This window comes from Podarcis erhardii (assembly GCF_964252035.2).
Source record: "Podarcis erhardii genome assembly, chromosome: 8".
Classification (NCBI taxonomy): domain Eukaryota; kingdom Metazoa; phylum Chordata; class Lepidosauria; order Squamata; family Lacertidae; genus Podarcis; species Podarcis erhardii.
The window spans coordinates 30,336,180-30,348,344 of NC_138499.1; the positions used below are offsets into that span (position 1 = coordinate 30,336,180).

At 43.4% G+C, this 12,165-nt stretch overlaps 1 protein-coding gene and 1 long non-coding RNA gene across 2 annotated transcripts in view; one reads left to right on the forward strand and one right to left on the reverse strand.

Annotated features, from left to right (window-relative positions):
* The window catches only part of LOC309349006 (myelin P2 protein-like), a 134,045-nt gene that overhangs the window by 92,934 nt on the left and 28,946 nt on the right, over positions 1 to 12,165 (reverse strand). The gene's annotated exons all lie outside the window — the stretch shown is intronic.
* LOC309349164 overlaps positions 996 to 12,165 on the forward strand; it is a 44,355-nt gene continuing 33,185 nt past the window's right edge. Inside the window, exon 1 of the long non-coding RNA XR_014159787.1 lies at positions 996 to 1,372. This is a non-coding gene — a long non-coding RNA (uncharacterized lncRNA). The remainder of the gene's footprint in view (positions 1,373 to 12,165) is intronic.

Sequence of the window (12,165 nt, forward strand, 5' to 3'; positions counted from 1 at the left end):
CACGTCTTGTAATGGATATATGGAACCCATTGCTGCAAGATGTTGCCATAGTCATCACTTTAAATGTGTTGGAAATGGAACTAGGCCTGCCAGGGGTGGGGGGGAACAGGAAAGGCATTGCCTTCGGGTCTTCCTGTGGACTCCGCAGACCATCTTACTGGCCATTGTCTGAGGCAGGATACTAGGCTAGATGGACCTTGGTCTGCATTCACATGATGGTTCGTTTCTCTGAGGTTTCCCAAACTGTTAATTTCCACATTTTATTTGAGCTTTTACACAGCGTAAAAGCCACTTCCAGACTTTTTACTGGAATAGATGGCATGATAGATTTCCATGCTCTTTGTTAATTAAAAATAAATAAATCAGTTTGCAGCTCCCTTAACATGGAAAATTGTGGTAGTAAAGTGATGAAATTGGGGCTGTATACTGACATACAGTTATTTTGCACTGTTTTCATGGGGGAACAGAAGCACGGGTGGGGAAGTAGTGCTGTGCCACACCACACTTCCTGGTAGGAATGAAATTTAGCATAACATGCATTGCTCAAAAAGCCACCATTCCAATAACACAGCAGGCGCTGCAGTGAGAAAGGAATGTTGGAAAACGTGACACGAGTGCTATCTTTATCAGGAATAACTAACACAATATTCCCCACATCTGAATGCTCCCTTATCCAGTAGGGCTCTTTCTGTGTACTGATTATGCAATATTCTCAGCCTATAGCCATCTGCATGGTATTTGTTCACTGTAAACACTCTTTACTGTACTTCTCCCATCCAACGTTAGTTCTTCTGTTTACTAGGAGATTATCCCTATCAGGGTGTTTTAGCAGTCTTAAGTCAGAAGCGTACAAGTACTTAACATGGGAAAGTGGAAGAGTATGAATGCAGCTGAGTGGGCTACCCTCTATCCTGTTCTAAGGACCCACCGTGATGAATGATACAAAATAACAACACAGAGACCAACCAAATAAGCAACTTTCAGTTCACCTTTAAAACATGCTAAAAGAGCATGAGTGTGAGGAGTGTTGATCTTGCACAAATGTGCAGAGCTGACAGCACACAGCTCATGTGACCTCCCACATGGGCTGCTGCTCAAGATGGCTAGTGTCTTATCAGAATAAACTCCCCAAACCATCTCTAGGCCCATCACTGATTTCCTATAAAATGGGAAGCAGCCCCATGAATTTTCATACAGGAAATTGAATAACTACCATGTGATGGAGAAATACAGTGAAAGAAATGTCTGGGATGCTGACAAACATCCCACATGGGCAAAGGCACAGGATCTTGCAGCTACCACCAACCAGCTGATCGGTGGTGCCTGCCAATCCTGCTTTCAGCAGGGACCCATGTTTTTACCTGCCATGCAGGTAGGCATGCCTTGGAGACAACAAAGGGAGGGGGGTTATTGGTTTGTTTTGTTCTTGCTCTCGTTTTAATTATGTATTATTATTTTTATCTTGTATTTTTAATGCTGTGAACTGCATTGAGATCTTTGGATGAAGGGTGGAATAAAAATAAAATAATAAAATAAAATAAACAGCCTCATGGGCTGGGCCTATTGAGGCTTGTGAACTAGAGGTTCTCCACTGCTGGTTGGGGTACTCCAGCAAGGCATAGAGGCAGCAGCCCTGTTCAATTCCTGCTCCTGAACAACAAGCTTAATCCAATAGTCACTGTTTGTTGTGGCAGTGAATCCCACACAATCATTATGAGTTGTGTGTGGTACTTTGTATAAATCAAGGCCACATTCACACGATACATTTAAAGCACTATGATAAAGTCATTTAAAGTCATTGCTCCCCCCCCCCCCCGAATTCTTGAAGTTGTAGCTTGTTAAAGGTGCTGAAAGTTCTTAGGAGAGTTTTCTGTGAAGAGGGGTTGATTGTTAAGCTCTGTGAGGAGAATAGGGGTCTCCTAACAATTCTCAGCACTCTTAACAAACTACAGCTCCCAGAGTCCTTTGGGGGAACCATTGAAAGTCATATTATAGGGCTTTAAATGTATGGTGTGAATGTGGCCATAGTCTGCTGCTGCCAGCTGCTGTGCAATTATGAATCCAGATCGGATTGTTTTGCTGAAACTGTATGTTTTTATAAGCACCTCTGCCTTGCTCCACCATTGGTGAAGTAAAGTAACAGGCATGTGGTTCCTTCTAATTGTTCCAAAGGGAGTAGAGATTAAAAATGTAAAAGGAAGAAGTACTATTGTTGCTTTGAGAAAATTCCACAGAGTTCTAGAGATTTGTGGTTGGATCCTGTGCCTGCTACACTTGTGCTGTGCTTTCCCTGTAATTTCTGGGTCACTCCTACCAACAAGGTGAACATAAACTTTCTGGTATTTTATGTTAATTTACAAAACACTACAAAGTGCAATAAACTCCAGATTAGGGATCACTCTTGCTTTTCTCTTGAACTGCTATTGTCACCTACAGTTTCACCTGTAGTCACAGAAAGTAGTTTGCTAATGTGATAAAAGGCAACTGGAAATGTTTTCTTTAAAAGATGCTAAAAAGGGAGAGGGGGAATTGCACTGTTCAAAGCTACAATAAACTTGCATCAGAGCTTTGTTCCTTGCCCTGCCCTAATGACTCAATGGAAATTAGTCAGGCTTCTTCAGAATCTTCTGGATGTGCAATCATCTTCACTTGACTGGACCAAGGCAGCTATTCAGAAAGAAAAGGCCTTGGTTATATGTGGCAACCATTCATCTCACAGATTGCGTCACTCCTTTACAGCCACGCTGTGTTTCAACTGGCAGAAATGGCAAAAATATTAGAAACAAGGTATTCTTGCGACAGCTACTTTTGATTCACTGTAAATGTAATCAGCAGCCCATTGAGGAAAACGGACAGAGCTAGGTATTGTTAGCTTGGAGAAGAAAATGTTGTGGATGGACATGGTAAAAAGGTAAAGAGGTCTAATGGACCCCTGACCATTAGATCCAGTCGTGACCGACTCTGGGGTTGCGGCGCTCATCTCGCTTTATTGGCCGAGGGAGCCGGCGTACAGCTTCCGGGTCATGTGGCCAGCATGATTAAGCCACTTCTGGTGAAACCAGAGCAGCGCATGGAAACGCCATTTACCTTCCCGCCGGAGCAGTACCTATTTATCTACTTGCACTTTGACGTGCTTTCGAACTGCTAGGTTGGCAGGACCAGGGACCGAGGAGCGGGAGCTCACCCCATCATGGGGATTCAAACCGCTGACCTTCTGATCGGCAAGTCCTAGGCTCTGTGGTTTAACCCACAGCGCCACCCGCGTCCCGGATGGACATGGTAGTGATCTTCAAATGTCTGAAGGAGTGTCATATGGAAGATGGAAGGCCTGCTCTCTATTGCTCCAGGGCAGGATAAGAACCAATGGCTGGAAATTGCAAGGAAGCATATTTCAAATAAGCACTAGGATAAACTTCCTAATGATCCACAGCACGGAATTGCCTTCTTCATAACTGCTATACTCTGAACTGACATTTCCTTTGAGCAATCCACCACAACTTCTAAGACTTCTTTCTTTTCTAGGAAATCACCACCATTGCTAGCCACACTAATCACTATATGTGAAGTTCATGGGTTTTGTCTCTATGTACTTCCCGTCACACTGTAGTTTACCCCTCACAGAGCTACAATTCTCAGCACCCTGCATAAATTAAACTTCCCAGGATTCTCTGGGAGAAAGCTATGTGCTTTAAATGTACGGTGTGTGTGCAGACCTCATTTGGGAAAGGCTTTGATGTTTTTAAAGGAAACTCCTTGCCTTTTATAGCTTCCCTGACTCTTCTCGTTAACTACTATAGTATCACCTTGGTACCTTTCCTGAGCTGTGATATTCTAGCCAAACTTTTGTTAATCTGTTTTAAAACAAACAAACCCGACACTCCAAATTTCTTTGAGAGATTTCAGCCTGTTGCCTCCCATTTTCAGCTCCTTGTATTATTGAGAAGTTTCCTGTTTTGAAATCAGTATTACAGTGGTACCTCGGGTTAAGTACTTAATTCGTTCCGGAGGTCTATACTTAACCTGAAACTGTTCTTAACATGAAGCACCACTTTAGCTAATGGGGGCTGCCACCATGCGGCCAGAGCACAATTTCTGTTCTCATCCTGAAGCAAAGTTCTTAACCTGAAGCACTATTTCTGGGTTAGCGGAGTCTGTAACCTGAAGCGTAGGTAACCTGAGGTACCACTGTATTGCACTTTCTTGGAAAAATTTCCTCTTGTGTGTACATTGAATTCAATAGCACTGTGATCATTCTTGTTTGGTTCAACGACCCTCATATCTTTATCCAGGGCCAGGGAACTATTCAGGATTAATTCTCCTCTAGGCACTTCCATGACCCAATTATTCTTAGGCAATTACGATACTGAGAACAACATGTTTTGTTTGCTATGACCCACATATTTATTTGCCCACATATTTATTTGCCCAAGTAGTATAAGCAATTGACACTGTCCATCATTACAACACTTTCCCCTAGGACTGCCTCCCTGATTCCTTGATCTCAAGAACACCTCCCTTTTATTCTGGTGGGAGGAATAATATGCAGCAGCATCTCATATGGTGACAGCAGGGCACCATCCCTCAGACAGCTGCTGATAGTCCACCACTAACTGCCCTGGACCCCTTTTCTGGTACTCCAGTAAATATAATCAACCATTAGTGCAGTTATCCACAGTGCCTCAGAGCAAGGCTACAGCACTCTGGTAAATTGCACTGATGAATCTTATTAACTGCGCCCTTCCGTTGTCTTGAGGGTTCTGCGTGGGTTGCTGGTGTCCTTCAGGCTTTTGGTTCAGGAACATATTACTCTTTACAAAGTGCACACAATGACTGTCACATGACAAGAGGGACTACAAGTCACACTAACTTCCCTTTTTGATGCTTTGTTCTGTGAAATAGCTCCTAGCAGAGTGCTAATACCACAAAATATAAGACATGACTGTGCTAGGCCGTCTTGCTGTAAATCCACTTGGGATTTACCTATTGCAACAAAACCACCTCCTCAAGATAAAATGTACATTATAAAGGTTGGTTAACATAATCCCAAGGGCATTCTGCTCTATCAAAATGTGTTTTATCCTGAGCACAGTGCTCACAGTTGTCCTGATCTGCTGCCAGTCGCACAATATCTTGTCATTATATAAAAAGGGGGGTACATCCACTGCTGCACCAGAAACCAGGTCTGCACAGCTCCCAATTGGACTGAGAACTGAGCATGCATGCAGTGCCAAACAAAGTGATCAGCAATGCTAGAGTTAAATAGTGGCAACCAAAAACCGTTCAGAACAAAACAAACAAAGCAAAGTGCATTGATGAAAACAAATGAACCTGTTTTATTTAAGACCTTTTTAAAAATGTCTCCCTTCATTAAAACTTCCAGGGTGCTTTACAGACAGTGTAATTCAATTTACATAGAAGTCAGTGCATTAAAACCATAAAACATGCAGTATCCACAGCAGCTAAAAGCTTGGTATTGACATCCAGCAAATACTGCTGGATTGCAGCCCCAGGAAACATGACTAATGGTCAGGAATGATGGGATTTATAGTCTAAAACATCTGGAAGGCACCAGATTAGGAAAGGCTGGTCTAATTACAATGCTGGAGTTGGATCACAGAAATTATGCACTCTTAACATCATTATAACAGGGTGGTTATTCCATTATGTTAAGTACAAATTTAAGCAGAGGGCTTATCCACACCTCTGTTTGCTCTGTCACTTTCTCCCCGGGGGAACCTGTGGTTTAGCACTAAATTGACACAAATGGCAATTGGGTTTTCTGTGCATTGTTGTTCCAATTTAGTGCTAAATTGGGGCAAAGTGGTGGGGCAAAGGTAAAACCATTCGGACCCATGCTTTCTAGACACGGGACAAGAAGAAGTGTGGATGAACCGTAAATCTGAACCAGTACAACAGTCATGGTTTCTGCCCTAGGAACCTGTAAATTATTTCAGGAAAAGGGATGCACATGAAGTACAATAAAAATCAAATTAAACAAAAATCCCAGGCCTTTCACTACAATTCCAATGTTTCCTTTAGAGAAGCCACAATGGTTAATATGGTAAGACATTTGAAGTGTAGACACTGCACTTGAATCCATTTGTAGAAATGGCAATCAATTAAATACCTGTCTGCTATCCACTAGGAGCTCTCATCAGGAAAGCTGGAATGAAGTGTCACCTATGTGTAAATTGTACCCCCCCCCCCACATTCTATCTTAATTGGGAGAGGCAATTCATGTGCTGGACCAGTGCTTAGAAGTGGTGAAGGGCTGGTTGTTGACCAATAAATTGAATCTTTATCCTTTGAGGACAGAGGTATAATGTGCTCTGAGTTCTCAAGGCTAGAAGGTACAGAGACAGACTGTTTTCAGTGGGAGTGAACACCCCTGAAACAACAGGTCAGTCACTTGGACGTGTTCCTGGATATACCATATTGTTGAAAAAAGCTGTATGGGCCCCAGCCGCCCAGATGCCGGGTGAAATTGCCACAGCTCTCATATTGCGAGTTGAGGCATTTTTACCGCAGCGCCTCACCGCCTGTGGCCAATACAGCTGGCTCCAGCCTGCTGCTCAGCTGGGGGGCAGGCAGAAAGGCTCCTGCCCAGGGCTTGCAGAGCCAGGCCCGGGCCCGGGCCAGGTAGATAATGTGCCCCCCCTTTTTTTACCCTGGGGATAACTGAAGTCTTATAAATAAGTAAGTATATAAATAATTTTCACAAAAGTTATGCTGACAAATAATTTTATTTCAAGGCTTGAACCGTATCTGCATATAAAGACAAAATGGAAAATATAGATATACAATAGTGCTTTTTAAAAAATACATAGGGAATGCATGCTGACCGAGGCCCCCTTTGGAATTGGAGGCCCAGGCCAAGTGGCCCATATGCCTGTCTGGGCCTGCTCCTGCCCCCAGTTGAGCGAGCCCCAAGGCCCCTTGGCCAGGCGCTGCTGGCCAGCAAATCCAGCCCTGAGTCCTCTGCCACTCGCACGCAGGAGACATGGGGCTCCCTGGCCTGGCTCTGCTTGTCAAGATTGGTGATGGTTTCACCAGCGATACACTGCTGAGTGAAGCTGTCATCGCAGTCTGCCCCCACATATCTGGATATATCACCCAGGCCTACATCATAGAATTGTAGAGTTGGAAGGGACTCCAAGGCTCATCTAGTGCAACCCCCTGCAAATGCAGGAATCTCTAAGATAGCCAAGAAGCTTCTTCCTCAACCCATTGCTTGCAAACATGGCCTCCTGCTCCTGGGGGAGTATGGGGAGAGGGCAATACCTATCTATCTTGCCATGGCAGGTTACCCCCAAATCCTGGCACTAACAATCTCCTTGCACCCATCCCTCCTACTCCCCAGGTGGCCCTTCCCTGCAGTTTAGAAACCTAGGGAGTAACAGCTGAGCACAAACAAGGCAAGATAAGAGGTCCACAAATCCCAGCAACAAGTCACGTACTATGACCGTACTCGTTCTGCAAGCTCACTTATCATTGAGTGAAAAGACTTTCCCTTACGCTCCACATTTCACATGCAATTGGGTCATGAAGAAGGTCCATGAAGCAGGGCCAACTGGCAACAAGATCAGTCCAAATGTGGTCACTGGGACATTTCTTGCCAGTCCGGCTACATCAAGGGTGGGAATGCTTTCAACATCATAATGGCTGGCAATCCCTGTTATTAGTGCATTCAAAACAGTTATTAAAAATGCCTCTGCACTACATGTGGGAGGCACTTGGGTGCCCTTCCAATCTGATAGGAGCAGGTTTAGCATGGTGGCAGTGAGGCTGAGCTATGGATCAGGGCGTCCTCCGCTCAAACCTTGCCTCTGCCACAAATTCGGTAGGTGCTCTTGGGCAAGTCAGTATCTCTCTGCCTCTGAACTATGGGCATAGTAATACTGACTTACAGGATTGTTGTAAGGATCGCAGCTAGATACTGCATGTAAAGCACTGAACACATGACAGATTAATAGATTCAAATGTCAGATTCCTAGTGATAATATAAGATCTGCTTTCTTACAGGTTTTGAACAGCTCCTACTCGAACTAATGATTTGCCTATATTTGCTTCCATGCATTTCCCACTCATTGGGTTTAATTTTGTCCTCTGAGACAAGCAAGAATAAGTCTGCTCCAGCTACATGACCACCCTTTAGATGCTGGAAGACAGTCATTGCATCGCCCATTCTCTGCCATGCTAAAACACACCAAGCTCTGCCAACTGTTCCTCATAATACCTGGTTTCCAGAAAGCCTTACCTGTCCCCTTATGAGAGGGAGATGCCCAGGAAGAAAGCCAGGCTACACATTCTAGGTGGTCCTCTTGATAGCTTCACTTCAGATTACTGCAACAAAGGCTTTGATGTCCTTTGTGATGAAATGCTATCCTTTGGCCCATTTATTATTACCAGGGCATCTTCAAAATATTAAACTTGGACCTCTTAAATTATTCTTTGTTTTCTCAGTAAGTAGGAAGGAGTTTACACAGCTGCATTCAAAAAATATTAGATCTTACTGAGAAAATATGTGCTCAGTTTTCTACCCACTTAAGTCAAATTACTTGGATTTAAAACTATTTGGGGTTGCAGTTTAAATACACACTTCTAAGACATCCCAGAGAACTCAGTAGGACTTCCTTCTGAATAAACATGCATGAGCACCAGCCTGTTCCAAAGGAAGACATGCTTTTAAAAGATAATGCAATGAAGGCTATGGAAATAAAAGCTAGTTGTAAGCAATGGCAAGATACCCATCTCAACAGGTGGCAAATGAGGGGGGAGATATTTATGCACCCAGAAAGGTCTATAAAGTGTGTGGACCTGACCCTTTATTTATGGCACTTCAAAGACTGATGTTTTTTACTTCCTTCACAATGAAGCCAAAAGTGGAAGAGCAAACCACGAGAGGCCTCACTGAATTTGAACTAAAGGTAATGAACTTTGATATAAGTTATTGAGGCCAAGTTAGCTATGGATATGGGGAAATGACAGGGCATGTAACAGTATTGGGGAAAGGGCCTACAAAGACATTTATTGAAGTTGCCACTTCAATGAACAAGCTTTGGGACGGCACAGCAACATTACAGATGGAAAGAAATTAAATTCAGTTTATATTTAAATACTAGCTTCCCTGATGCAAGTGTTCCAGAATAAGGTGCAAACTGAAACACAAAATTCACAATTTTGCAGTTCTCCAGCCAAGACCTGTGTACAAAAAAATGCATATACTAGGGTACAGTGTGCATATAACTACATATATTAATGAAAACAGCATATTAAAGTCTGCTATATTTGTGCTATATGGGGAAATTGCTATGTAAAAATGTGTATACTAGGGGAAATTCCCTAACAACTTTATATGAGGAGACATTCAGAGTATAATACTGATGCATTTTCAGGAGGGCTTAAAAAACCAATACATTGCAAACTGCTGTGGAAATGTGGAGAACTGACCTTAAAATTGGAAAAATGAGAAACCAAAATGGATATATTCAGCCATCCCTAACCAACACTCTCTGTATCTGCCCAGATCTGGGGAGCAATGCTAAAAGCTATCTATAGGTGGCATTACAAACCAGAAAAAAATCTCTTGCATTTTTAAAACATACTTGCACCTCTGGGGCCACCAGAACCTCAAGCAATAGCAGAGGATCCAGGAGTTCTTAGGAATGTCAGAGAAGCTGGCACAAAGGGTCCACTTGCTTATGTACAAAGCTCCCCAAAAACATTCTGTTCAGTATGGTTTCATTTATCAAGTTTACCTCGGCTGATAGGTGTTTTGAAAACTCCCAGCATGATACTGAGGAATTTGAGTATGTTTAGTCTGGAAAAGGAGGAGACTGGGAGGAGAGATGATAACCATCTTCAAATATCTCAAGGGCTGTCACATGAAGCAAGCATGTTTTCTACTGCTTTTTGTGGAGTTGAGAGTAGTTTCTTATCCTAGACAGTTTGTTGGAAATTGAAACAATAAATGTCATAAGCAGTAAACTACGAACCTGTAGAAAGATCAGATTCATAAATATTTTTTTACTTTGCTTTGTAGCTTTACCTTTTGCTTTCTCATTTCTGGGGGGGGGGGTGTTGTATTCGTATTTCTGTACTTTTGAAAATTCAATTTATTTAAAGACTGGAGTTTGAAGACTCCAGTGTCATTGCAAGGATAGTTACTGTGCACTTGAACCTTTTACTGTGTTTTCCCAAATCTTCCTTGCCAGTTTGACATGAATGTCACAAGTTTCCCAAGAAATCTTCGACCTCTGCCATTCCTCCAGAGAGGCTGCTAATCCAAGAAACATACTATTGCGATAATAGCTCAGCTCGGATTCAGTAGTGTGGTGGAGCAGCAGAACCAGTCCCTTGTCTTCACAATGCTGTTTACTAGAAAACTGGAGATGTCCCAACAGCTGGCATTGGTTAGGAGTATTGGAAACTGCTTTATACAAACTCACATGACACTCTTTCAGTATTGACTGGCAGCAGGTCACCCTTAAGTCTCTAAGCACTGTACCTCCAAGCTACACACTTGCTTTTTTAGAGGGCCTGAACCTCATGCAAAACAAGACAACTGACCCATTTTCTGGAACAGGGAACCTCTCACCCACAAGGTCTCTGTCTTGCTGGGATTCAGCTTCAGCATATTGGCTGTCGTCCAGCTCATTACTGAGTTTAGGCACTAGTGCAGGATCTGCACATCACCTTTTGCTTCAGATGCTACGGAGAATAGAGCTGTGTAAACTGCATACTGATGACGCTCTGTTCCAAAGCTGTGAACCCAGCAGTTTCATACAGCTATTGGATAGCACTGGGGACAAAGTGGTGCCCTGCCCAGAGGGTCAGAAAGCAATCAGTCACCCTATTGCTCCACCCACATTGCCCTGTTCACTCCAGCTCTCAAAGCCGATACAATAGGACACCGTGTGGGAGAATCAACTCCCCCTTCCAACTCCCTCCCAATGAACGTTATTAGTCCAGAGCCGATTTGGTCTCCAAACCAGGCCTCAACCCAGATTGAAAAGGGTCAGGAACATTGGTGTTAATCAAGAGTACCAGCAGTTGTGCTGCCACTACCCTCTCAACTTCTCCCAAAAGGGGTATTGGCAACTGACAGGTAGTTTGTTTGTATGGATAGGGGTAGGTTTGGAAGCCACCATAACCCGTTATAATTATGTAGAACAGGTCAATGAAAATCTTATGAAAGCATTTTGTATGGCAAGATCTCTCTCAGCTCTCTGTAAAGCGGACCTCATGGCTTTAATACCTAGTCTAATTTCTCTGCTTTGTTGTTTATTATTTTTTTTCTTGCCCCTAAACCCAGTCGCTGGGGTTTGCCAGTGTGTGCTTGCCAAATCACCGAAATTCTTGCCCTATTTAGTTACGTATTGCACAATGAGTTTGCTGCAACACATTGCGGTCGTTAAAAGCTGATGTATAAAAGTCAACTGTCAAGCTTTATAAAGAACTTTAAAGAAGTTGAGCAAACCCCATCTTTCAGAAACACGTCATTTCTTTGTCCTAATTTACTAGTGTAGGGAAAGCAAATTAACAGAAAGAGGATACCAAGGCCAGGTGAGCACAAGTGATCAGAGGGGGAACAAGCCTAAAAAAGGGAGGTGCAAGTAAGATATTTGCCCTACTATAACAGAATTGGGGGAAGAGAGTGGGAAGCACTTGAACCCCGTATGCTTGCAATTTTTCAAGGGGCATATACACAGGCTCAAATCTCAGGTACCAACCATTTCCTGTATTTTACCTGTAAGCTATCAGAGGAAATCAGGAGGTCCAGGGGTCAAATGTGACCCTCTAAGCTTCTCTCTCCCTCTCTCTGACCCTCTACATTCTCTCCACAAATTACACTCTGCAAAGGCAACCGTCTTCACCAGCCTTGCTTCACACCCTCCTTGAGTGTTTCTCCTTAGCTGGAATGTGTCCTTGAATACCAATAATGCCTTTTGCTTGCCTGGATGGAGAAGATAGAGAGGTGTCTGTGTAGAAGTTAGCTGACAGAACGAAAAGCAGTGTTTACATTTGTTGCTCCCCCCACTTTTGCTTCTGGCCCCACCCACCACTGGCCCATGGCACCCAGAAGGGGAACTGTCCAGAGGGAAACTACAACCCTCTGACAGAAAACAGCTCCCCACTCCTGCTCTTGGCAGAAGCCAAAACATT